Source organism: Eutrigla gurnardus (genome assembly GCF_963514095.1).
Source record: "Eutrigla gurnardus genome assembly, chromosome: 3".
Lineage (NCBI taxonomy): Eukaryota > Metazoa > Chordata > Actinopteri > Perciformes > Triglidae > Eutrigla > Eutrigla gurnardus.
In genome coordinates this window covers 5,947,061-5,973,221 of record NC_139917.1, presented here as the reverse complement: position 1 = coordinate 5,973,221, position 26,161 = coordinate 5,947,061, and the positions used below count along the sequence as shown (strand labels likewise).

At 42.1% G+C, this 26,161-nt stretch overlaps 1 long non-coding RNA gene across 1 annotated transcript in view; it reads right to left on the bottom strand.

Moving 5' to 3' along the window:
- Positions 1–24,810, bottom strand: part of LOC311010753 — a 222,006-nt gene extending 197,196 nt beyond the window's left edge. Inside the window, exon 1 of the long non-coding RNA XR_014596830.1 lies at positions 24,680–24,810. This is a non-coding gene — a long non-coding RNA (uncharacterized lncRNA). The remainder of the gene's footprint in view (positions 1–24,679) is intronic.
- Positions 24,811–26,161: the final 1,351 nt, after the last annotated feature.

Below are 26,161 nucleotides of genomic sequence, written 5' to 3'. Positions count from 1 at the left end.
AGGACACACCACTACACCACCACTGTGCAGCCCCTTACTCCTTATTATTCGCGTAGAAGTATTCTATTTCTATATTTTGAATTGTCACAGAGACTACTTCTGAATTTAGTGTGTTCCTTCACATAAAAAAAGACATTTACAGTCTAAATCTGTGCATAATATTCACCAGAATGCAGGAAATCTTTGAGTGTTTGAAGCTTTAAATTTTGCGTTGAATTACAAACCTCCAAAAATCAATCCGAAAGGAGCAGGCTCCCTTCTACAGCAACATAGTCTATAGGGTATATAAATATTCAGATGTAAATTTAAATTAACAATAATCCTACCAATTCCGTTTCCTTTCATTTACAACCGTGGCTGTGTTTTAAAATCTTTAACACACACGCACACAGCTTTCCCTTCAGTATGCAATTAAATAAGCAATTCAGCCACCAACTTACAATCCCATGTTGTGTTCTGTGTTCTCTCCTCGTGTTCAACCGTGTTTAATGAGAAACGAGGGTGGGAATGTGCGGAGTGATTCGGGTGAGATCATTGCTGGGGTTTGATGGCTGTTATTTGCGTACAAAAGCAGCTTTCTCACGTGTTCTAGAGTGTAGCGGAGGTGAAGGAGCCACCGAGACTCAGTGAAGAACAGCACAGAGAGCAGCCAGAAGCAGGACCTTTGGCCCGCTGTGGTTGTGATAACACTGCCACCTTGAGGCACATACACTCCTGCTTCACAGAGGGCGTTTGGAGGCAGTGTTCATCACACACGGGACTCTCTACCAGTCTCACACTGGGGAACGCAAGCTGAGCACGATCTTCACAAATACAAAAACCATGAGGATCTCAACAGTGAGGAAACTGTAAATTCACCCAACAGCACATAAGAAGTTAGATATCAATACTATAATTCAACATACATTCAGACTTACCTACAAACCTACCAGGTAACTTAGATCTACTGACGCTGGTCAGCTGGTTGTATAGGGTCAAGTCTAAGCAGGGTGAACTGGCATTTAGCCACCTTGCTGTCCACTGTTTGAACCAACTACCAACAGAAAGAAAATCTGCCCCTACTGTAGCTTCTTTCAGAAAGAAAATGAAAACCCACTATTTTCTATTGCTTTTTAATGAATCTTGGCCTTTTTTAGTTTTGTATTATTCTCTTCTTACATTAACCTTTTTGTTTTGTTTCTGTATGTTTAAGCTGTTTAACTGTTATTGTTTTATTGCTACTGTTATTAAAATTATTGTTTTATTTGATATAATATTTGTTTACATTTGATTTATTTTATGTTAAAGCACTTTGAATGACAACAGTGTATAGTGTGCTATATAAATACATTTGACATTGACTATCACACTGACCCCGACATAGTCCATCTCTGCATAATCACTTTCAACATTTCATTAATTTACAAAAAAAAGGCAGGTTAGGAGCTCTGTTCACCAACTCCATCAGCTTTAAATCCAGTGAACTGAAATGAACCCACATTCCAGATGAAGCACCTAATAAAACACATATTCAAAAAATAATAATTTCTGTTCACTGCCAAGCATTCTTACTTCACCCTAGAATAAAAATAGCAGAGGCCCAAAGAAATCCCACGGGGTCACATGACAGAGACTTAATGGAGTCATGGAGTAAGAATGATTTGCTCCTGATAATCAACAAGATTCCTCTCGTCCTCCCTCTCTCTGTGTCTGAGCACTGTGTAATGACTCCGCTTAATTTCTCAGGGGAGAAACAGTAATAAGTGATCATTGACAAAAGGATTTCTATGGAGATGCTCACATTATCTCTGCTTGGTCGCCCGGCCCTGCGTGTCTGTCTCACTGCCACTTCAAGACTGTTGAAACAGCCTGTACGTTCTGTGTGTGATGTACTGTACACACAAGAGAGAAAGGGGATTAAAGTGAGTCAGAGAACCGGCCTGTCCGTCTTTGTATCTTCTTATGTCACCATGATCTCTAGGTGTGTTCACACCAATGCAAAGCCAGTTGTTCGCACCACGCTATCACATACAAGGTCAATGCAAAGACGCAGATGCAAATTCACACGAGGCGGCATCGGGCAACACACACCAAGCCGGGGCCGCCTAGGCCTTAATTCAAAATCACCTTGCATACACACTCAACAAATGTTTGGCCTCACACACAGAAACACACACACTATTGAACACCTCGCACACTGATAACTAAAAACATCTCATACTTATTGTTAGGAACCTCTCATATAGCATTCTGAACACCTCACACACAGACTACTGACAATTAAACCTCACACACACAGACTACTGAAAATTAAACCTCACACACACAGACTACTGACAATTAAACCTCTCACACACACACACATACAAACACACACACATACACACACACACACTATTGAACACCTCAAACACTGATAACTAAAAACATCTCATACTTATTGTTAGGAACCTCTCATATAGCATTCTGAACACCTCACAGACAGACTAATGACAATTAAATCTCACACACACAGGCTACTGGCAATTAAACCTCACACACAGACTACTGACAATTAAACGTTACACACACACAAACACACACACACACACACACACTACTGAAAAATAAAACCTTGTATACACACACTACAAAAAAAACCCATTAAAATGAATTATTTTCCATATTGTGGTGTGTGTGTGTTCGCACACACACCACAATATGCGTCTGTGCAGTAGTGTTGGAGTAGTAGTGCTCATAGTTAGTGCATGCTGCTTCTGCTTGCTTCTCCCTGCTTCAGCTACTGCCACCGGATAGCTGCACAAGGCGCAAGAGATCCAGAACTTGGCACACTGCAATAACACTCAAGCCTTTTACGATGCCATAAAAGCATTGTACGGCCCGAGGAAGCGGGCGTGTGCCCCAGTCCGATCAGCTGACGGGTCCACGCTCTTCAAGGATCGCCACGAGATTCTTGCCCGTTGGGCAATTCATTTTGAGGGTCTCTTCAACCACACCAATCCTGTCGACCCACATATGCTGGATAAACTCTCAGACCTGCCACCAACCATGCACCTGGACACCCCACCACTTTACTCAGAAATCCGGCAAGCCATTGCAGGGCTGAAGAACAATAAAAGCGCTGGACCCGATGGAATCCCTGCAGAGGTTTTCAAATACGGGGGTTACATCCTCATGCGCCGCTTGCACCTCCTGATCCATTACATCTGGGAACATGGGACCCTCCCACAGGACTGGTAGGATGCTAACATCGTGGTCATTTACAAACAGAAAGGAGACAGAGCAGTCTGCGGCAACATCCGCGGAATATCTCTCCTCTCCATTGCAGGGAAAGCCCTGGCCAAGATCATGCTCAGCAGATTGGTTGAGCACATCTCGGAAATTGTGCTTCCGGAAAAACAGTGTGGCTTCTGGAAGACCAGATCCACGACAGACATGGTTTTCGTCTTGAGGCAGCTGCTGGAGAAGAGCCAAGAACATCACAAAGACCTTTACATAGCCTTTATCAACCTCAGCAAAGCCTTTGACACCATCAACCGTGAGATGCTCTGGAAACACCTCTCCAAACTTGGGGTACCACCCAAGTTTCTCAGCATCCTACAGCAGCTGCATGACGGGATGCAAGCCAGAGTGCTCACAGGAGAACTCCAGTCAATGTTCTTTGAGGTAAAAGTTGGGGTGAAGCAAAGCTGTGTCTTGGCTCCGGTGCTCTTTAACATCCTCCTCTCTGCTATCACCTGTGTCATGGGACATGAAAAAAGTGTCCATGTGGAATACCGCCTTGACGGAAGACTCTTCAACATCCGTCGGCTCCAGGCCCGCACAAGGACAAAGACCCGCCAAATCTGTGAGCTTCAGTATGCTGATGACTGTGCCGTCTCAGCTCACAGCCTGGACTCTATGCAGCACGCCCTCAACACAATATCCAGCCTGTATCAATCGTTTGGCCTACAGGTTAACATTAAAAAAACTGAGGTCATGTCCCATCTCACCACCCCCGCCCCCATACCCCCCAGTTTTCACATAAACGGTGTTCCACTTAAAACAGTGGATCACTTCACCTACCTAGGCTCCACTTTGAGAAGTGGCACCAGCGGTAATGTCGCTGAATCCCCCCACCCCCCATCCCTGGAGCAAGTGTCATCATCGAAAACGATGGACAGCTAAACATGTGAGGTTTGAGTTTCAGTAGTGTGTGTGAGGTTGTATTTTCAGAAGTGTGTGTGATGTGTTCAGAATGCTGTAATATGTTTCTAACAATAAGTATTGAGAGTATTTCAGTAGTGTGTGTGTATGTGTGTGTGTGTGTGTGTGTGTGTGTGTGTGAGGCCAAACATTTTAATAGTGTGTATGTGAGGTTAGTTTGAATTATGGCCTATATGGCCCCCATACTTTTTCATTTGCACGAGTTGAAATATTGATTTAGTTTACTTTGGGTTCGTTCCACTGTAACCAGTCGATGTGTGTCTGGCTACTGTGAATACAGCTCAACAAAATTCACCGAGCACCTCCAGGTGATGTTCTGAACTCAGACAGGATGCCATTTGACATATCTGCGACTTCACCACATGTACAAAGCAGTACAGTGGTTATTTCAGTCACAATTGATGAAACCTTGCCGGTGTCTACATCGAGGCCTCTCTGGTGTGTTTCGTGCAAGTGACGAAAAATAAACACAAATGACCCTGCTGTCAAACTCACGCAAGTTGGTGTGAACCATCTTATGTCTTTGTATCTGCTTCTAAAATTCTCCAATCCGTCGTTTTTTTAAATCCAGGCCCCAATTAACTGATTTATGGGCTTAACATATAATTTGTTCCCACATTTTGGTTAATTCATGCGCATATGATATCATTATATACAGAGAGTCAGTATAACATGAAATAAGACATGACTGATCAACTGGTTAAATTCTGTGCGACCAACGTCGTGTTGTAAAATATCTATTCTACAATTTTTCAGCACATCAACAGTTGTGTTGTCAAACCACTTTTTTTTTTTTTTTTTTAATTTAAATGAAAAAATCACCTCTTTTTGACCATGAAAATAGAATAGCCTTATGGTCGGCTCCTCTGGCATTTTGCCAGAATTACCAGATCCCCTGCTGGCAACCTGTCCAGGGTGTACCCTGCCTTCGCCCAATGACAGCTGGGATCGGCTCCAGCCCCCCCGCCCGCAGGATAAGCGGTAGACAATGGATTTATGTATGTATGTATATATATATATATATATATATATATATATATGTGTGGACAGTGTGGACATTTATTGCAAAAGATATGCAGCCCTTTTTCGTAGTTGGGGCTACCATCACCTCATCAAAACGCTCAATGTACACTGCCATCGCGCACACTTTTCCGCACTAACATAATTCCCGACTTCTATAAAACAACAGAAAGGCATCGACGTGGAACTGGCTGAAGCACAGAGCGTAATACTGACCATGGATACACAAACAAAAGGATCACAGGAGCGCTGCTGGTGTCCCTCAAACCACCGGTGCGCTTGCTAAGGGTAACTTAACAAAAAGAAAAAAGTACAGGCACTCAGGTGACTTTGAAAAAGTTAAAAACCCTTTATTTTAGTGGGTAATTTAAAAAAAAAAACACCAACGCGTGTCGGCTTGCGCCTTCCTCAGGGTGTATAGTTGGACCTCTCGGGCAACAGAGATAAATTGTGACTTTGGGCCCTAGTTTCGTACACCAGGCGCAGTCAGTGCGCAGGGCGCACAGCAGTAGACATAATGGTGGCGAGAACCCGGCGCCTGCACGAGCCGGCCGGGCCATTCATCATCATCATCATCACCGTCTTCATTATCTGCGCTCCACAGCTGCCCCGGATTCCTCGTCCAACACCAGAACGGCGGGACGCCACTCAGACTAGCTGCAGCCCCAGCTTTTTTCCTATGAATGTTTTTGGTCTTTACATTGGGCCCTAGTTTCGTAGACCAGGCGCAGTCAGCTTTCAGCGCACCTGCGCCACGCCGACGGGGTGTGTCCGCCTGGACTTTGCAAGTTTCGTGCACCGCGCAGGCTCGCGCAGGCACACCTCCCGTCTCGCCCACCGGCGCAAGTGGGAAAGAGGGAGGAGAAGAAGGCGTGAGTGGGAGACGAGGAGGAGACGAGGCATGGACTGGGATTAATTCAGCCGATTCAGATCTTCACCAATCAAATGAGCTCCTCTCCTCACCTTTAATGCGTTAGGGGAGGTTCAGTTTATTACGCATTGAATGAATGGACTTTATTTACGCCTTGCGCCTTGCGCCGAAAGTAGACCAGGTCGGAGCTGGCGAGCTTTCAGCGCAGTCTCGGCGAGGCTTTTTGCCATGAAACTTCCGCTACGCCAAGCTGAATCTGTGACGCCTCCCCCTGCTGCGCCGCCACACCCATCTTGGCGCAGGCGATCTACCAAACTGCCAAACTGACGGTGCGCAAGGCTGCGCGGGTCGAAACTTGCACTGCGCCGGCTCCGCCACCCTGCGCCGCCCTGCGCTGGTCTACGAAACTAGGGCCCATTGTGTTTTTGGTTTATTCATTTGGGGGGTGGGTTAGGGATTTCCCTAATGTCTTTCTTCTTTACATTATTTATTTTATTTATTTTTTTGGGGCAACAATTAAGAATAATAAAAACAGCAATCCAGTTATTTGTTCTCAGTTCTCACTGATACTTATGTCGAATGGCAGCTAATATGATTGACTTGAATACTATTTCTTGGAATGTTAAAGGTCTAGGTAACCCCTCTAAACAGATGAAAATACTATCAGTTCTGAAGGATGATGAAGCAGATGTTGTCTTCTTACAAGAAACCTATCTATCTGACATTGAACACACCAAACTTAAAACAGACTGGGTAGGTCAAGTGTATTTCTCATCATACAAATCTCACAGTAGAGGGACATGTATTTTATTGAATCGAGATGTATGTTTTAGTTTGGGTAAATTATAGTGATGTCCAAATGAAGGTTCGTGAAGCATTTTCTTTATTTTCTGAGCCCAATAGATGGCGCTCTCTGTTCAACAAAGGGTTGAAAGCAATGGAAATACATCGGCCTTCAACCCTTTGTTGAACAGAGAGCGCCATCTATTGGGCTCAGAAAATAAAGAAAATGCTTCACGAAGCTTAATTTGGACATCACTAGTAAATTAGTAACAGATCCGAATGTCAGGTTTGTTTTGATTTCAGGCATCCTCAATGGCACCTAAATTACCTTTTTAAACATTATGCTCCTAACTCAGATGAGCCGCTTTTATTTCCGACATGGTACTATTGTTAAATGAGAATTGTAAAGGGTTTGGTGTCATGGGAGGAGACCTTAACATAACTTTGTGTTCAAAAGATAAATCCAATCAAGCCAAGGCCTCCAACCCTAAGGGCCCTAGTTTCGTGGTGCAGCGCAGGGTGGCGCAGGGTGGCGGAGCCGGCGCAATGCAAGTTTCGACCCGCGCAGCCTTGCGCACCGTCAGTTTGGCAGTTTGGTGGATCGCCTGCGCCAAGATGGGTGTGGCGGCGCAGCAGGGGGAGGCGTCACAGATTCAGCTTGGCGTAGCGGAAGTTTTGTGGCAAAAAGCCTCGCCGAGACTGCGCTGAAAGCTTGCCAGCTCCAACCTGGTCTACTTTCGGCGCAAGGCGTAAATAAAGTCCATTCATTCAATGCGAATCACAGCTGGCGGAGTGGAAGTTTGGCTGACTGCGCGCAGTGCGCACACGTCACCGAGACCTCACAGGCAGGTTTCCACAGTTCCAGGCACATTTAAATGCAATACATAATCACAACAAACACTATTTAATGCAACTAATTGAATCAACACGTGAATTTATATCTATATAGATTGTCCCGTCACATCTGACGTCAGATCAAAGGCGGATGGCACGCGTAACGGAAACTCAGCCTCTCGGACCAAAACATCTCCCTCTCTCTCTCCTGTTTTTTATAATATGGGCATTGTTATTATTATGATACGCGCGTGATGCGCGTGGTGGGAGCAGCGGCGCTGCTTCTGTCATCGGGTTGTCAAATGACGGAACTTGCACTGAACCTCCCCTAACGCATTAAAGGAGAGGAGAGGAGCTCATTTGATTGGTGAAGATCTGAATCGGCTTGTATTAATCCCAGTCCACGCCTCGTCTCCTCCTCGTCTCCCACTCACGCCTTCTTCTCCTCCCTCTTTCCCACTTGCGCCGGTGGGCGAGGCGGGAGGTGTGCCTGCGCGAGCCTGCGCGAGCTGCGCGAGCCTGCGCGGTGCACGAAACTTGCAAAGTCCAGGCGGACACACCCCGTCGGCGCGGCGCAGGTGCGCTGAAAGCTGACTGCGCCTGGTCTACGAAACTAGGGCCCTAAATCTGCTAAGGTCCTCCTCGAACTGAGCGCTGAATGTGGTCTCACTGATGTTTGGCGGGAATTAAACCCCGGCGTCAGAGATTATACTTTTTTTTCAAATGTTCATAACTCTTATTCTCGATTAGATTACTTTTTTGTTCTCTCTTACTATATGTACACAATATCCAAGTGTAGTATAAATCCAATAGACCTCTCAGATCATTCTAGAATCCACCTAAAGATGCAATGCGTTCAGAAAAGGTTTATCCTAAATTATATTAAAGAAAACAATGATCCCTCCTTAGAACCCAATACCATTTGGGAGGCAGCAAAAGTTACACTAAGAGGACTACTTATCTCGTACATCTCATTTAAAAACCATGAAAAACTTGGGAAAAGAAATAGAGAGAAAAATAACACAAAAGGAAAATGTTCACAAAAAAACACCTACTGCGGACAACTGGAAACAATTAGTCACTGCTAAAGCAAAATTAAATACTTTGATATCAGAGGAAATCATACAAAAAAATTATTTTATCAAACAAAAAGACAATGACTTTGGAAACAAACCAGGTAAATTATTAGCCCATTAAATAAAGAAGGAGCAAGCTGAAAAGACAATAAAAGCTATATATTTCAGTGATAATAAAACAACCTATAACCCTGGAGAGATCAACCAAACTTTTTTTAACTTCTATAATAAACTTTACGAATCACAAAGGGAACATTCACAAGAAAAATTGGAGGATTACCTTGGCAAAATCAAGATACCGGAAGTTTCAGCTTCAGACCAACACTCCTTAAATTTACCATTTACAGAAGCTGAAATACTGGCTACAATTAATTCAATGCCGTTAAATAAAAGCCCAGGACCAGACGGTTTCTTAGTAGATTTTTATAAAGAGTTTTGGCCTGAGATCCGTCCTATCTTCATGGCAATGGTGAATAACTTCTGTAAGGAAAAAATACTCCCTCAGACAATGAACTTGGCTCACATTATTGTTTTACTCAAAGGTGGCAAAGACCCCCTGCAATGCTCATCATATAGGCCTATTAGTCTCTTGGATCACGACTATAAGATTATCACCAAACTTTTAGCGAGAAGGCTAGAGTCAATCCTACCTAAATTAATCAACCCAGATCAGTCAGGTTTTATAAAAGGGAGATATGCAGCTGACAACATAAGGAGAACCTTGAATGTAATAAACTGCATCAACAACCAGCGGAAGCCTTCTCTTCTGTTATCTCTCGATGCAGAGAAGGCTTTCGACAGGGTTGAATGGAGCTTTCTCTTCTCTGTTCTGGAAAAATGTAAAATGGGTGGTAACTTTATTGACTGGATTAAGAGCATTTATAATACCCCCAAAGCTTCAGTCATAACAAATGGATATTGTTCAAACTTCTTTGCCCTAACTAGAGGGACCAGGCAGGGGTGCACTTTGTCACCTTTACTTTTCGCCATGGTGATTGAACCTTTGGCCACATTTGTTAGAGACAACACCAACATCCAAGGTTTTAAGTTTGACACTAATGAACATAAAATGTCCTTATATGCTGACGACATTCTCTTATATATCAATGATCTTGATAATTCTATCCCTCACCTCCTAGATACAATCAAAGAATTTGGTAACTATTCAGGGTACAAGATAAATCTCCACAAGTCCAACGCTCTGTTCCTACACATGACACCAACGGAAGAATTGCTCTCTTCTAGTGGGTTTAACTCGACACCAAAAGGCTTTAATTACTTGGGTATATTCATTACTCCAGATTTGGATAATTTAGTCAAAGAAAATTACATTCCCCTCTCACTTAAGGTAAATGTAATCAAAATGAATGTTCTCCCAAGATTTATTTTTCTTTTCCAGATACTTCCATACTATTTATCTATAGACTTTTTAAATCCAATTAATAGCTGTCTCTCGAGATTGATTTGGAGGAGCAAAAAACCTCAGATCAGTTTACTGACTCTAATGAAGCCTGAAGCTTTGGGTGGTCTGGGTTTACCCAACCTCCAATATTATTTCTGGGCAGCCCAAATAAGGAACTTGATTTCATGGTTAATGGAGAGACATGAATGCATGTGGGTTCAGATGGAATCAAAACCATTCGAACCTCTGCCTCTCATCTCCCTCCTATTCATAAACCACTTTGAAAAGATAAAAAATATTGACAAATATTTCTCTGTATCCAGTACTCTACAAACTTGGAAAGACTAGAAAGAAAATTGGCATTACCTCTTGTATTGCTATACACTCCCAGATCTTTCAAAATCCAGACCTTAATACTCACATTACTTTAGTCAATACATGTCAATGGGCAAATTCTGGCATAATACATTTTAAAGATATGTTAAATCAGAATTTGCAGTTAAAATCATTCATGGATTTAAGATCACGATATGATATCTCCAATAAAAACTTTTTTAAATACTTACAAATCTGAAGTGTCACAATCACCCTCATTAAGGAAAAAAAAATAAACATATAATATAAACAATAAAAGGAAAGATCAGTGAATTTTATAATATTCTGACAAGAGAGGGCCAATCTTCTTTCCAGTTGTTAAAGATACTATGGGAGAAGGACATGGGGAGAACTTTTGAAGACAATGCATGGTTAAATATCTGTAATAGAATTAATTTCCCATTTACAAGTAACAAAATCAAGGAAGCCAATTTCCAGTTCATCCATAAAACCTGCCTAACTCCATTAAAAATGCATAAAATATCAAAGGATATCTCAGCAACATGTCAGAGATGTAAGAAGGTGGAGGGGACATTCATGCATATGTTTTGGGACTGCAATCTTCTTAAAAGTTATTGGAGCTCAATCCATTCTTTTACTCAGTCTGTCTTGGAAATACAATTTGATTTGAGCAGTAGTCTGTATTTACTAAATGACACAAAGGGCCCTAGTTTCGTAGACTAGGCGTAGTCAGCGCGCAGCGCACCTGTGCCACGCCGACAGGGTGTGTCCACCTGGACTTTGCAAGTTCAATTCAATTCAATTCAATTTTTTTTATAGTGTCAAATCACAACAGAAGTCATCTCAGGACACTTAACACATTGAGCAGGACTAGAATACGCTCAAAATTTCAAGAGTCAACACAATTCCAAATTCCCAACATCACCCAGGGGCAAGCTTTACAGCGACAGTGGCGAGAAAAAACTGCCTTAATAGGCTTTTAGGCAGAAATCTCGTGCAGCCCAGGCCCTTGGGTTCCAACTGCATTTGGTGTTGGTAGTATGGTAGTAGTAGCATTAACAGTAGTGGTGGTATTAACAGAAGCAATAGTATCAACAGTAGTAGTCCATGGCAGCAGGCACAGCCACGCCGAGATGGATCCATCCCAACCACGTCACCGTAGACCAGAAAGCAGGAGTAGTTGAGCAGTCACACAGCGGGCTTTGTGTTTTCGTGCACCGCACAGGCAAGCGCAGGCACGCCTCCCGTCACTCCCTTCCGCGCAAGTGGGAAAGAGGGAGGAGAAGAAGGCGTGAGTGGGAGACGAGGAGGAGACAAGGCGTGGACTGGGATTAACACAGCCGATTCAGATCTTCACCAATCAAATGAGCTCCTCTCCTCACCTTTAATGCGTTAGGGGAGGTTCAGTGCAAGTTCCGTCACTTGACAACCCGATGACAGAAGCAGCGCCGCCGCTCCCACCACGCGCATCACGCGCTGTGCGCACGTACCATAATAATAACAATGCCGATATTATAAAAAACAGGAGAGAGAGAGGGAGATGTTTTGGTCCGAGAGGCTGAGTTTCCGTTACGCGTGCCATCCGCCTTTGATCTGACGTCAGATGTGACGGGACAATCTATGTAGATATAAATTCACGTGTTGATTCAATTAGTTGCATTAAATAGTGTTTGTTGTGATTATTTATTGCATTTAAATGTGCCTGGAACTGTGGAAACCTGCCTGTGAGGTCTTGGTGACGTGTGCACACTGCACGCTGGTCAACCAAACTGCCACTCCGCCAGCTGTAATTCACCTCGAATGAATGGACTTTATTTGCGCCTTACGCCAAGAGTAGACTAGGTTGGAACTGGCGGGCTTTCGGTCAAGTCTCAGCGAGGCTTTTTGCCACGAAACTTCCACTGCACCAAGCTGAATCTGTGACGCCTCCCCCTGCTGCGCCGCCACACCCATCTTGGCGCAGGCGTTCCACCAAACTGCCAAACTGACCTTGCACAAGGCTGCGCGGGTCGAAACTTGCATTACGCCGGCTCCGCCACCCTGCGCTACGCCACGAAACTAGGGCCCAAATAATTTACAGTTAGATCACAAAAAATGCAGGATACTCATTTTGATCACTTATTTTGCAACGAAATGCATACTTTTATTCTGGAAGAATGATTCCCCTCCATCTTTCAAGATTTTCCTTGATCAACAGTCTTCATTCTTGCCTCTAGAAAAATTGATTTTGGAGAAATACAACCGTGGACATCTTTTTAAAGAATTCTGGTGCCATATACTATTGGGTATGGCGAAAGTATGAACTAATACATCAAGTGCTGTATACATGCTTTCTTTTTATTGTTACCTAGGCTACAACATCGATGTGGTAGCCTCGGTACCACAATCGGTAGCTGATGTCATTGTCGCCCCATATGTATGTATATATGTGTGTATGTGTATGTATGTGTATATGTGTGTATATATGTATATACAGTATATGTATGTGTGTGTATGTATGTATGTATGTATGTATGTATAAATATATATATATATTTTTTCTTTTAGATATATATTTTCTATTTTCTCTTTTATAGCATTTTCTGTCATTATTATTTATTTCCTTTTTTTTTTTTCCTTTTACGTTTGTGTGTTCTGTTGGACTATCCCTCTAAGGGTGGGTTTGGGGAGGATTATGCTCAAAGGAGAATTGGAAATCGTAAGACCAATGACTGCACGTTTATATGAATGTTTTTCTTTTGAGAAATAAAAATATATTTAAACAGAATATATAAATAGGATTTTTTTCCCTCCTTGCGCTCAAAATGTGTACCTGTGCTCTGTAAACAGAACCGAAAATGTAACCCAAGAACCGAGGTACGTATTGAGCTGGATTGTTGCATCCTTAATACAGAAATACCTAAATCTAAAAAAAGATCTTCAAATGAATGTACATTCCTAATCCCGAATTAGTGGATCTTATTTAACAGACTGACTCTCTCTACTGCTGGACTAAGACCTGTTAAAATGTTAGTCGTCTTATTAATCTAAGCTGCATGCTTGCCTCCTTGGCAAACGTTGACCCGTCAACCACCCAGAATTGCTCCTTACACAGACACTTTGCTCTTTGTACGAAGCCAATCATAACTAATGTTACGTAGACATCATAGTTTTGCAAAGACCCAATGATTCAGGCTGCCATATTTAACATATTGGGGGTGTGAATGGGCTAAGTGATGTCAGGATGGAAAACATCACCATATCGTAACTTCGGAGCTAAAGCTACTGGCAAAAGAACGCGACTTGTGAAACACCATTTTGTCTAATAGGCCTGTTAACCATGAACTGAGACTGGTTCAGTTATATGACTATATTCACTCTTTAAAAGGAACTTTGCCATTGTTTTAATTCTCTTTTGATATTTGCTGTAAAAACATACTTAAACCTTCTTATGTTTACCTGTTGCTAGGGCTGTAACGATACACGTATCGAAGCTGAAATCGCGACACTCAGATCCACGAACCTGCCACGACAAGGCAGAATCGCGACACAACTTCCGGTCCAGATCAGCACTATGAGCTGTAAGTAACACTACATTAACACCAGTGAGTTAAAGTTTTTTTTGCCGGTGACAGACGCTGTTTATCGGGCAGAAATGTGAGGAGGAGTCGGTAGGACGGGCGTTGCCAAAGACAGTTACAGTTACTACGTTACCTTAGTTTGGTTCTGCAACATTGCTTTGTGGGACATTTCTCTGTAGTAAGTTGAGTGAGGGACCTGTGCAGTTAACAGACCATCAGATAGACACTCCCTCCACGCCAAATCTGCATCTTACATAAATCAAATGTTTAATTTAAAAAAATAAATAATATCGAAATTTGTATCGAACCGTGGGTCAAAAATCGTGATACAAACCGAATCGTGAGTTTAGTGTATCGTTACAGCCCTACCTGTTGCCTTGATAAAGTAGCATAATTTACATGTTTTCCACAATAATTCACATGTACATATCACATGTGAGCCATTAGAGTACAGGTAATCCCACTGCCCCCCAGTGTTTTTACGCTTTTGTAATAGGTCCCGAAGATTTATCCAGAGAGGGGACTGTACTGTGTCGTTTAGGTCCAGCTCCTTCAGTCAGTCCTGTTTTGCAGTCAGAGCCACTCAGTTTTGGAACATCCTACCAAGATACTATGCTACCTACCACACCTTCACACACAAAAATAAACTGAAGATCTGGCTATTAACAAATCAAACATGTGATCACTTTTAATCAGTTCATTGTGTATTTTATTATTGTTTTTACAATTATTATATTGGATTTTGTTGTAAATATTGTGTTTTACTTTTAATGTTTCTGTTTTAGGTGTATGGTTTCATAACATCTTGCCAAAGGACTACAGTTGTGAATTAGCCAGCTGGGAAAAACTGGTATATTTATAGTAATGTTGATTAATGTGTACTGTCCTTTTTAAATAAATAAACTGAAACACCTTTGATTGATTAATGTGTTCTTTATTACTGCTGTTTTTTGAATACTGGCTACTGGTCTTTACTGTGATATTTCCCGCCAGCATAATATTGGTCCTTAAAATACAAACTGGACCAGCAGACTGTAAAATTAATAAAACCTGCAAGCAGTGTTGTGACGGGCCCTCGCTCATATGTGGTCATGGAGTGCCTGCGGTCACATGGTAGTGTCGCGGCTGCCTACCCGTGCTCGACCACCTCTTGTGGCGCAAGTTTAGTCGCAACATTCAAAGCCATCTATCTCTCACAGTGGTCATGGAGTGCCTGCGGTCACATGGCAGTGTTGCAGCCGCCTAGAGATGGCAGAAAATTTTGCTCGCGGACTTTTGTACTTCAAGAGGATTTTTTGTAGAGGACACTTGTCCGCACATGTGTGCAACATTTCATGTGGATCGGAGTTACGGTATGGCAGGGCTGGCAAATCCCCACGCTAGGTGGCACTAGCGAGCAACTTTTTTGTGGCCGAATGCAAAACCGCTACCATCTTGCAATTTCCTGTAACTTCTATGCACACCAATTTTGGTGAGTTTTTTTTAATGGTGAGGCCTCCAAAATGCGAGTTACTTTCATGTAGGAATAATAAGAAACATTCAAAATACAATAAGGCTTCGCAGCCCGACACTGTCGGCGCTCGGGCCCTAATTAAAGATAACTTTATTTTGGTTTTGGAAAAATGGCTCTCTTTCTTCCCAGAAACGGCAAAAAGAAAGGTCAGGGTAGAGAGGTGTGTCGGAAAACACAGGACTTTCACCCAGGAGCAAGTGCTAACTTCTGAACTTGTTTCATATTGTTGCCTAAACACTGCAGGGGCTTTCACGGCTGCACGATCACTGGTGTCGCTGGCTTCTGGTGTGATCATCATTCACTAAATGAACCTCATGTTGGATTGAATAAGACTTGAAACTAGAGATTGAGACCATAAACTTGTGTTTACGTTTACTGAGATTAGAGATCAAGGGAGATATCGGGTTATTTTATCATATGGCACTTCAGTTTGGCTTCACTTTTCAGAACCAAAGGTTGCCGCCAGGTTTTATGAAGATATTTCTTCCTAAGAATGAATGATGCTAATTGCTCATAGATGATTTTTGCTCAAACTGTTATAAGCAGGGGTTGTTTAGGTTTTCTACGAAATGTGAGACTGATATTGCTACTGAACTAAACTCAGTACAGTTCAATTATGTGATTATTTACTTATATTTAAAGAAATGTGATATGTCTTTTTCACCTTGATCTCTGAGAAGAGGCCTGTTCTATTAACTATTCTTGCTCCAAAGCAACTATAGTTTAGTAGTTTAATATGTTTGTCGACAGCTTTGCACACGCGAACAGGGAAGGGGACAGATTTACAGTGCAGACCAGGAATACAAGATAAGACCTGTCAATCAAGCTGTACTATCGGCGCGCGTGTGTGTGTGTGCGTCTGTGTTTGTGTGTGTGCACGAGTTTGGAAAGCATTGTTCTTGCAGGAACACTTACTAAAACAATAAAAACAGGAAATAATTGTTAAAAAGATGACATTATTTACACTCATTCAACTTCTTTAGATGCAGTAGGCAACTGAACCATTAAAAGCCTCTTTAATAGGAAAACTAAACCATTATTTAAGGAGGGCCAATTGTGAGCCTTCTACTAGAGGGGTCAAATGTGGCCTATATAAACCCCAGGTGGTTGATTATCCTCATTATGTGACAGTTAAGACTTGGACAGATGTTCAGCTTGGAGCTTCTTTGACAGACTTCTTAACCAAGCTAAGCTTTAATGTAACAGACATCTATTTTTCTTTTTCTGTTTGAGTGTGTTAGTGAGTGAGTTTTCTCAGTGCATCAATTTGGTGTTTGGTGGACTGAGCGGCGGTATACCCCTTTGCTCACTCCACCCTTTCCAAGATGTAGGTAACGTGATTCACTTCACCATAATAACACTACTTTAGGAGCACCAGAAGTCAGTTTTACACTCTCACATTACTGCAGTTTCACAGATGTATTGGAGAACAGCGAAACTTTTTATCAGCCGGGAAGAGTAAGAAGTATCAAGACCTGTTGTTAGTGTGAGTAACGTTACATCCTGGTACCCAACACACAGAGAGACCTGTTGTTATAGTAACGTTACATCCTGGTACCCAACACACAGAGATACCTGTTGTTATAGTAACGTTACATCCTGGTACCCAACACACAGAGAGACCTGTTGTTATAGTAACGTTACATCCTGGTACCCAACACACAGAGATACCTGTTGTTATAGTAACGTTACATCCTGGTACCCAACACACAGAGAGACCTGTTGTTATAGTAACGTTACATCCTGGTACCGAGCACAATGTAATGTAATGCAATGTAAACAGGATTAAAACACATTTGTCTCATGCAATTGACTGCTTTACATACTGCCACAATTTGGTCCCATGGGGAACACAGGAAAGGGCGGGACTAAGCCTCTCTAAATGAAGGACTCTTTTTAAGCCTATGAAAACTCTTCATGCTTCCATGCGATTGTTAATTATTTATTATTTATTTCATGTTATCAATTTGACGAGTGAATTGGAGAGAAAAACTGTAGTCAAGCTGTGCCTCCGCATTTACCACAACATTCATCTTCCAATCATTTCATGAACACCAAGACCGGCGATCTAAATTTATGTTCACACCAAATGCGAAGCAATTTTTTGCAGTGCCATTTAATACAAAGTCAATGCAAAGATGTGAAAAGACACATTCAGAGAGGGTCTGGACCTTTTAGCAGTGTGTACATGAATGTGTCCTGGCCTACACTGAAGGACTGCCTACTCAACTGACGTGTGTGTGTGTGTGTGTGTGTGTGTGTGTGTGTGTGTGTGTGTGTGTGTGTGTGTGTGTGTCAGTGTGCTACTCACAGAGAGACATGATTCACAGAAGCTTGTGTAGCCTACTTTACAGTTTGATATGAGGTGCTGTGTAGGGCATAATTAATAATTACTTTACACATAGACACAAATGAACCTATTAAACACACCACACAAGCTCTTACATACTCTGTAATATGATACATAGATCAACAAATCCTCTTTTTCATGTTTTTGGCTCCCTGATCACTAACGCTCCAGTCATTGTAGATCCTGTCTACCTCATCTTTAAATTAGGGCTGTCAAAGTTAACGCGTTAATAACGCGTTAACGCAACATCCTCTTAACGCCGTTAATTTTTTTAACGCGCGATTAACGCTCGGTATTTAAAAAAAAAAAAACGCGCATTGTATGATTTATGGCCGTCGGTGGCACCTGTAGTCTTGATCCAGAGGGAAGGGGCAGCGGTGTTTCCCCGCGTCCCATTCATTGTCTATGTGAAAAGCCGTGCAATGCATTCTGGTGGCGTCGCGGCGAATGTCGAGAGACGGCGCGCGAGTTGGCCGCTCCTCATTTGCCTAAAGTATAAGTCGAATCTACTTTATGCTAATCAGAGGCGCCGGGCTCGACTCGCCGCCTCGGGAACGCTCGCGAACGCTCGCAAAAAGTTGTTGTTTAAAGGAGAGCGCCTGTCAATCATCCTCTAGTGGCAGCCCACCAAGCGTGCAATACTGGGAAGCGGCGCGTCCACACGCGTTTAAAATCGATTTGTGAACGGCAAATTCACCTTCAAAAGACTGCCAGATGGTTCAGTCGATAAGACCAAAGTCATCTGCGCGTACTGTGGGTATGAAATGAGCTACCATAGAAGTACGTCCAGTCTGAGATATCACTTGCAAGCCAATGCACTTATATCCTAACTGTACTTATCTCCTGTTACACTATCTCCTGTGACATGTTCACTTTAATTGTTTGTGATATATTCTTATAACCCTGTTTTGATCCCATGTTTTGGTAAGGGGATATTTGAAGTGTTAAATAAACATTTTCATAAATCAAGTATATTTGCCCTTATGTTATTAAAAGTATTAAGAATATGAAAAAAATACATTAAGGTACATTTAGAAGAAGAAAAAAAAATGTGCCAAAAAATGCGATTAATTTGCGATTAATCGCGAGTTAACTATGGACAAAATGCGATTAATCGCGATTAAAAAAATAAATCTTTTGACAGCCCTACTTTAAATGTAACATTATGGAAGATGAATGGCCATATTTGCCAAAAGAAAAGTGTTTGCATCAATGAGGCTTGGTGTGTCATTATTAAAATAATAACGTGTATACGGGGTAGGGACCCTCGATGCTATCGGACTACCTCAGGCATGAGTGAAACCAATATGCTATCACAACTCCAGATTGACTAGTTACAACAACAATGCTACGGACAAACAGCAGACCACTCGGCTGAGACTAAACCATACTGGAGAAACATATGGGAGAAGGAGGCAACCAGACATGTTAAGGACCGGGCTCCACATTCCATCCAAACAAGTTTCCTGCCAACACTATTTTGCTGCTGCACCACAGCAGCTTCTGAAGCTTAGCACCGCCCAAGACCATTGTGATTGGTTGAAAGAAATACAAACGAGCCAGAGCGTTTTTTCCATGATCCCAGAGATGTGATATACTGTAGACACACCCTTCTACTGTGGAGAAGCGAGACCCTAGGTAAAGTGCCGTTGTGGAAGAAATAGCTACATGTAGAAGTTGAAGGTATGCGTACCTGCTGGCCCTCTTAAAACACTGCTGAAAGGATAGTGTAGTTATAGTATTATATGAGCTCAATCCTAATATTAGCATCATATTTATATTTTCACCTGTTTTATATGAGCTTATTTTCCTTATCCACATCTTAATTATATGAATGTATGTAATTATTTTTATTTTGCACTTGGTTGTTACCGCAAACAACCACAGATGCATTCGGCATGTCACCAATTGACATGGTCACTGGTCGAACTGAAACACCTGTTGCTCTGAAACAGTCGTGATCCTGTCTGAACTCTGTAGAACTTGAGTCTGTTGGAATTTTGATTCTGATCACGCAACAATCTGATATTTAGATGCTAACTGTTTTAATTCAATGGTCAGGGATCCCTTTCACAAAGCAGGTTTAGTGAAAACCTTGAGTTAGTTAACCCTGAGATGAGGGAAACAATGGTTTTTCGGTTTTACAAAGCCAGTTCAGCATAAATCTGAGTCAGTTACTCGGGTAACATACTCCGTGAACCTAACCTGCTCGCTAGCAGGTTTGCTTCAACAAACCCTGAGTTTCTCCCTACATGTCTCCGCCTTTTTCCGGAATCTGAACCAACTCTGAAAAAAATGTGCCGTCCTTTCCAACATAATCGATATGGAAATAAAAGTGATTCTAGCAGCTTTGCGTCGGGAGACAATTTTAATTTGGCCTACCTTTCCTTCCAATCACATTAGATATTATCTAAACAATATTCTCCGACATTTTCAACATTTCATATCGCGGACATAATCCGCAACCAGATTCTTTGCGGAGCTAGCGTTTTTGCGAACGGGAGATTTATGAAATGTTTAAGTACATTTCTGTGTTGAAATACCTGCTTATATTTACTGTTTAATATGTGAAATATGATTAAAATCATATGCCTTAGTCAACGTATTTGCGCAATATTCTTATGCTTAATTTTCAACTGACACCACTTTCTTTCTGTGCCTGGGGGGATTACACCCAATGAAAATGATAATTTATTTGACACGCTACTTTGTGAACTACGGGAGTTGAACCCCTGTCGCCTGCATCGTGGGCGGCGTTGCTAACCATTACACCACAGTGATGCTCTGCAAAGACAAAAATAAAGACTTATTACCTTTAGATCAATAGACTGTTTCATTCAGTTATACACATTAGATTGGGCAGTGTCTGCCACGCCAACTATCGCTACTTTGCTGCAGTTACGGTGCTCCGCTTTCTCAGGATGAGCTCGTTTTCTACATAAACACTCGGTAATATCTAATAACGCTCTCCCGGTTGCCATGGTGAATCGTAGTAACGGAGCTCCATTGATGATGGCTTTATAGAGTCGGCAGGCACGCGCGTAACTCAGAGTTTACATACTCAGAGTTGACTGAACTAATTCAAATCCGCTGTTCTGAAACCGAAAACTCAGAGTTGCCCATCTCAGAGTTGGTCAACTCAGAGTTCAGGGTTAGGTTCAGAGTTTGTTGAACCTGCTTTGTGAAACGGGCCCCAGGACTCGGACAAAACCACAATAACGTTGCCAACATGCGCATACATATTTGTGTTGACGTCAGCTGTAAAATGGTCAATTGGGTCTGAAATGTAATGTCTGAGAAGACTAGTGCACTAGCTCACCAAATGGTAAGATTATTACCTTTAGACAAAGAAAACACTTTGTGACAAGGAGATAAAAGCAGAGTGAAGAATTAATTTACTTTGAATTGTTGTGTTTATCTTTAAAGAACTACCAGACATTTATTTACAATAATAAAACGTAATGTCCATCAACACAAAACAACAAGAACTGTTTTAGCTGGCACTTACCCCAGACCAGCTCTCATCATTACAGTTTTATAGCCGCCAGAACTGTGCAAAGAGCACTCATTTTCTCTACCTTGTTTTTTCCCCTCCATTGTCACAGACAATACTTAGCCTGAAGAAGAAGCTGCAGCTCTCTCACAGACACAGACACATGCACACTCACTCTCACTTTCCATACTGTGTGACCCGGTGTGGGCTGACCCTGACATTTTCCTCCTCTAATGCTCTTTAAATGGGCTGCAGGGTAACTGGAGTCTTGTATGGCTCCACAGGCAGCCATTATGAGGCAAAGAGCAAAACCAGAGAGCAAGGCAAGACATTACCTCTCCGGTTTTCTCCCCAGCTCTCTCCTCCCGGGCTCTCGCTCCGTCTCTCTCACACATACTCAGTTAGTCGTGTAATTTACGCTATTATGGAGCTCAGAATTAGAGAGACAGGTAGAGAGGGATTCTTATCATTAGAGGTCCAGGCAGCCCAGTTGCTGGAAGCCTATTATTCTGCTAAAATGGCTTATGGGCCATGTTTCAGCCTTCGCTACTCTGTTCCTTCCTTAACCTTTTGCTTTGCTTGTTTGCTTGAACTGCCTCCGCCGTCTTTCTTCTTAACCTCTTCACTCCTCAGGGACTTCTTTCACTTTTTCATGCCGCTGTTGAGTTTTCATATTTAAATATGTGCCATTTGTTTAACAATGGAAACTTTAAGTGATCACATCCATTCAGGTCAAATTGATCTTTATAAGCTAACGATTACTTTAGAATTCAAGCATCATTGTTGCCTTGGGGGGATTTCTCTTCACGGCACTATAAACATCACACAACAGTACACAATGCAGTTGTTTTGGGCGGCTGTGGCTGCAGGGATCAGGTTTTGCCCAAAGTGAGCCCCTCTGGTCCTCTATGCTTGGAGAACACAATGAGGTTAGATGTCCTGTTCTACTGCGGATGCTACGCTGGCAGCGGCCTTTCCGTGAAGAGCACTTATCCTGGCAGCGGATGGGTCACGCCTGTGTGTTCGGCCCGGTTAGTAACACATAACCTTAAAAGAAGCAGCAGTAGAGCGGTACACAGAGTGGGCTGAATATTGCTCTGATATATAAATATTTGGAGTCGTGGGACCAGTAAGCACCAAGAAATGACCAGGTAAAATGTATTTACTTGTCCACGCAAAAAAAGATGATGCGGGAAGCTTTGTCTTGATTTCACCTATTCCTTCGCGTTTCTTTTGAGACGTGTCTTGTGACTGCTTTCAGGTCACATAAAATGGACACAAGTTATTAATTTGGGCAAAAGGACCATTTGTATAAGTGAGTGCAGCCCTTATGATAATTGTGAGCCTTCAGCAGGGTGATGTGAGGACTTTTGTCGGCTGTTGTACTGTGTTATTATCCTTATTACTATCATTACTCTTATACTTCCAATACTGCCAAGCCATCAATGTCAACTTTCCACATCAGAGTGATTAATCCCATCACATCTCACCTCACATTATATCCTTCCCTTTTTTTCCCCCAAACCCCTTTACACCCATCCATCTCTCTATCCCTCCTCTACTCCTTCCATCAAAATGGTGCCAGGGGTCATGGTAATAAAAATCAGGACTCATGATGTAATTATTATTACATACATTCCAATTTAAATGCTAATGGTTCTGGTAATTATGAGGTATATTAATACAAAACACACACACACACATGAACACACACATATGGAGATCAAAGCCACCAATACACCACCAATGGATGGACGGCTACACACATATTCACACACACTTACACACACTTATTAATAATAAGATGAAATTCCCTAATTATAATGAAGTCTGTGATAGCTGGCGAGCCCTCTCAGTCATTAGTGTGAATACATTTCCCTTAGGTAATTATGAACATATTTCAACCCTGTGATTAAAAGATGATTCCTGATTTCTTTATAAGATAATGGGGCTAAAAGAAAGTAGTCCCAAGGGTTTTATTTTCGGTCACAAGCTTATCACAGTGATACCTGGATTCACAGACCCCTGGTGTGGGTGTATCTCCGTAAAACATAAGAGCTTTATGATCTTGAAGTATCATTTTGCTCCAGGGCCACAAGAAGCTCATCACCAGAGCCCACATGTGCTTCAGGCAGCCGATATCCAAGTCACAGGCGCCGACGGGAGGAGTGGAGGGGGGCTGACAGTTTTGGTTTCTTCCTAGAAGGCATGGCACTTCCATCCATCACCCAAAGGAGCCTGACAGAAGCCTTGATAAGACCTCAGATAGCATCTTGAAGGACGTGAGACATCATCCAGTAAGACGTGAAAAATCAGCAGAGAGAAAATGCTGAAATTGGAATGTTTTGGAGAACAGAATCTGACTTCTTCACACATCAGTTCAGTAAACTGTGCAGCTAATAGAAGTTGAATATATTATTTTATTTTACTATTAAATAGGGACAAACAAATACAGGTATTTACTAGGCCCGGGACTTTAACGCGTTAATTAAGATTAATTAATTACACAAAAATTAACGTGTTAAAAAAATGAATGCGTTCATGACTTCAGACAACAACAAACCACAGTGAACATGAACGAAGAAACTGATGAGACCGCTTTGGTTTGCCCCGTGTATGGGAAATTTTGTTATAAAAAACGAACGGATGGAAGCGTCGATTAGAGCATGGTTGTGTGCAAGCTATGCAACAAGGAATTCGCATATCACCGCAGCACATCGAGCCTCAAGTATCACCTCAATGCAAAAAATATAGCAGCTAGCGTGGACACTAGCGTGGTAGCTAGCGTGGACGTTAATGGCAAAAATTGCACTGGTCTGTTGGACTTAGTTGAACAAAAATAAACAATATTTTGTTGCTTAAGCTTATGTATTCAGTCATTATTCAATGGTATACTAAAAATCCATGTGAAAAAAATTACTTCTCACTGTTCTCAGGTCAAATATTTATATGCGATTAAAATGCGATTAATTTCGATTAATTAATTACAAAGCCTCTAATTAATTAGATTATTTTTTTTAATCGAGTCCCGGCCCTAGTATTTACACATTGTTTGCTGCGATTTCACAGTAAATGTTAGTTGATTGATGATTTTCCAGCCTTCCTCCTGGATTCTGTTTGTTTTTCACATATCTCAAATACGTTTTGGAGAGGTAGAGCAGCCTTCCACTGTTTATTCTAGAAAACACAAAGATCATGTGGAGCACAACCGTTTTACCCTTGAAAATATTGCAGTTTGTTGCTTTTACTGACCTACCCTGACCATGAACACCTCCCCATTTCTGCTGCTATAAAAATGAAAACTTTGAGTCTTCGGGAGAAAATTCACAAGAATTGATGTTCTTTCAATTTTCCTTTGACCGATGATGACAGCACAAACTCACACACACAGAGAGAGAGAGAGAGAGAGAGAGAGAGAGAGAGAGAGAGAGCTGACAGGAGCAGTAATCAACTCTGGTATGTCCAGGATGAATGGTTGTCCAGGGAACAGGTACAAATAGTGAAGCAAGCAAGGGAAAAAGGATAACGGAGATACCACATTTTGTATGTTTCGTACAATGCACAAGTGTGTGTGTGTGTGTGTGTGTGTGTGTGTGTGTGTGTGTGTGTGTGTGTGTGTGTGTGTGCAGGAGAATCATCTCCAGAGAGCCACAGTGCCTCACAGCCCTGCATTGATTGAGAAATAACAGAAAGTGCTCCCAATAATCAACCGACTCCAAACCCTGACAACATATTGCCAAACACAATCCAGCCTGCACCTTGAACTCACACAGAGAGAACACGTGCATGCAGGGGCGCCGCTAGGGATTTTGGGCCCCATGAAAAGAATCTTTACAGGGCCCCCCAACACAGCGGCAAACTTTTTTGATGCTATTTTACATACAATCTCTGGCGCTGTGTGACACCGCCAGTGCGCTACCTGCAGCTGATCCAGTGGACTGAACCATTTTACGTAAATAGAGGGGGGGAAGGGGGGGCCCTGCAGGCGTTGATGTTTCCAAAACAAACAAAGTTATTGTTACCAGGACATGGAAAATAAAACATTTGTGATTATATGTTAGTTAATAACTTAGTGTCATTATTTTTTCTGTATTATAATTTCATCATCATTAGGGGCCTCTCTGGGCCCCCCTCAATCATGGGCCCCTAGAATCCGTCTCCTTTACCCCTCCCCCCCCTTTTCGGCGCCCCTGCGTGCATGTCAGCGATCAATGATCCTTCTGGACAGTAAGTGCATCAGTAGAATAAGGATGCAGCTACTCTGTGAGTGTTTGTGATATCCTATGTTATGAAAGGAACTAACAGGTGATATGTATTGACAGCGTGCAGAGCATGCTCGGAATATGTCGGTAATTTATTTTCCTGAACACTATGCTTTCTTACATTCATTGCTAGCAGAGGGGAAATCTACACACACTCCCAAGTAGTACTGTTTATTTAAGGCAATGTAGGTTTTACATGAACATACATGTGGCCACACCTTTCCAATGTTTCTTCATAAAAGCTAATCTTGTGCAAAGCTTTGTAATTTTTGGAAATCATACCAGCTGCTATATGTGAATAATGTGGGTTAGTTTCGGGATAGTGTGTCACCACCATTCAGTCTCACCAATAAAAACTAGCACATGCTAACATGTGACTCGAAGCAAACTCTCTTTTTTTTCTTTCTGAAAAATGAAACCTGTTTCTTTCATATAGTCAAACAAAATAAACTCTCCACAAGCACTTGCCATTACAA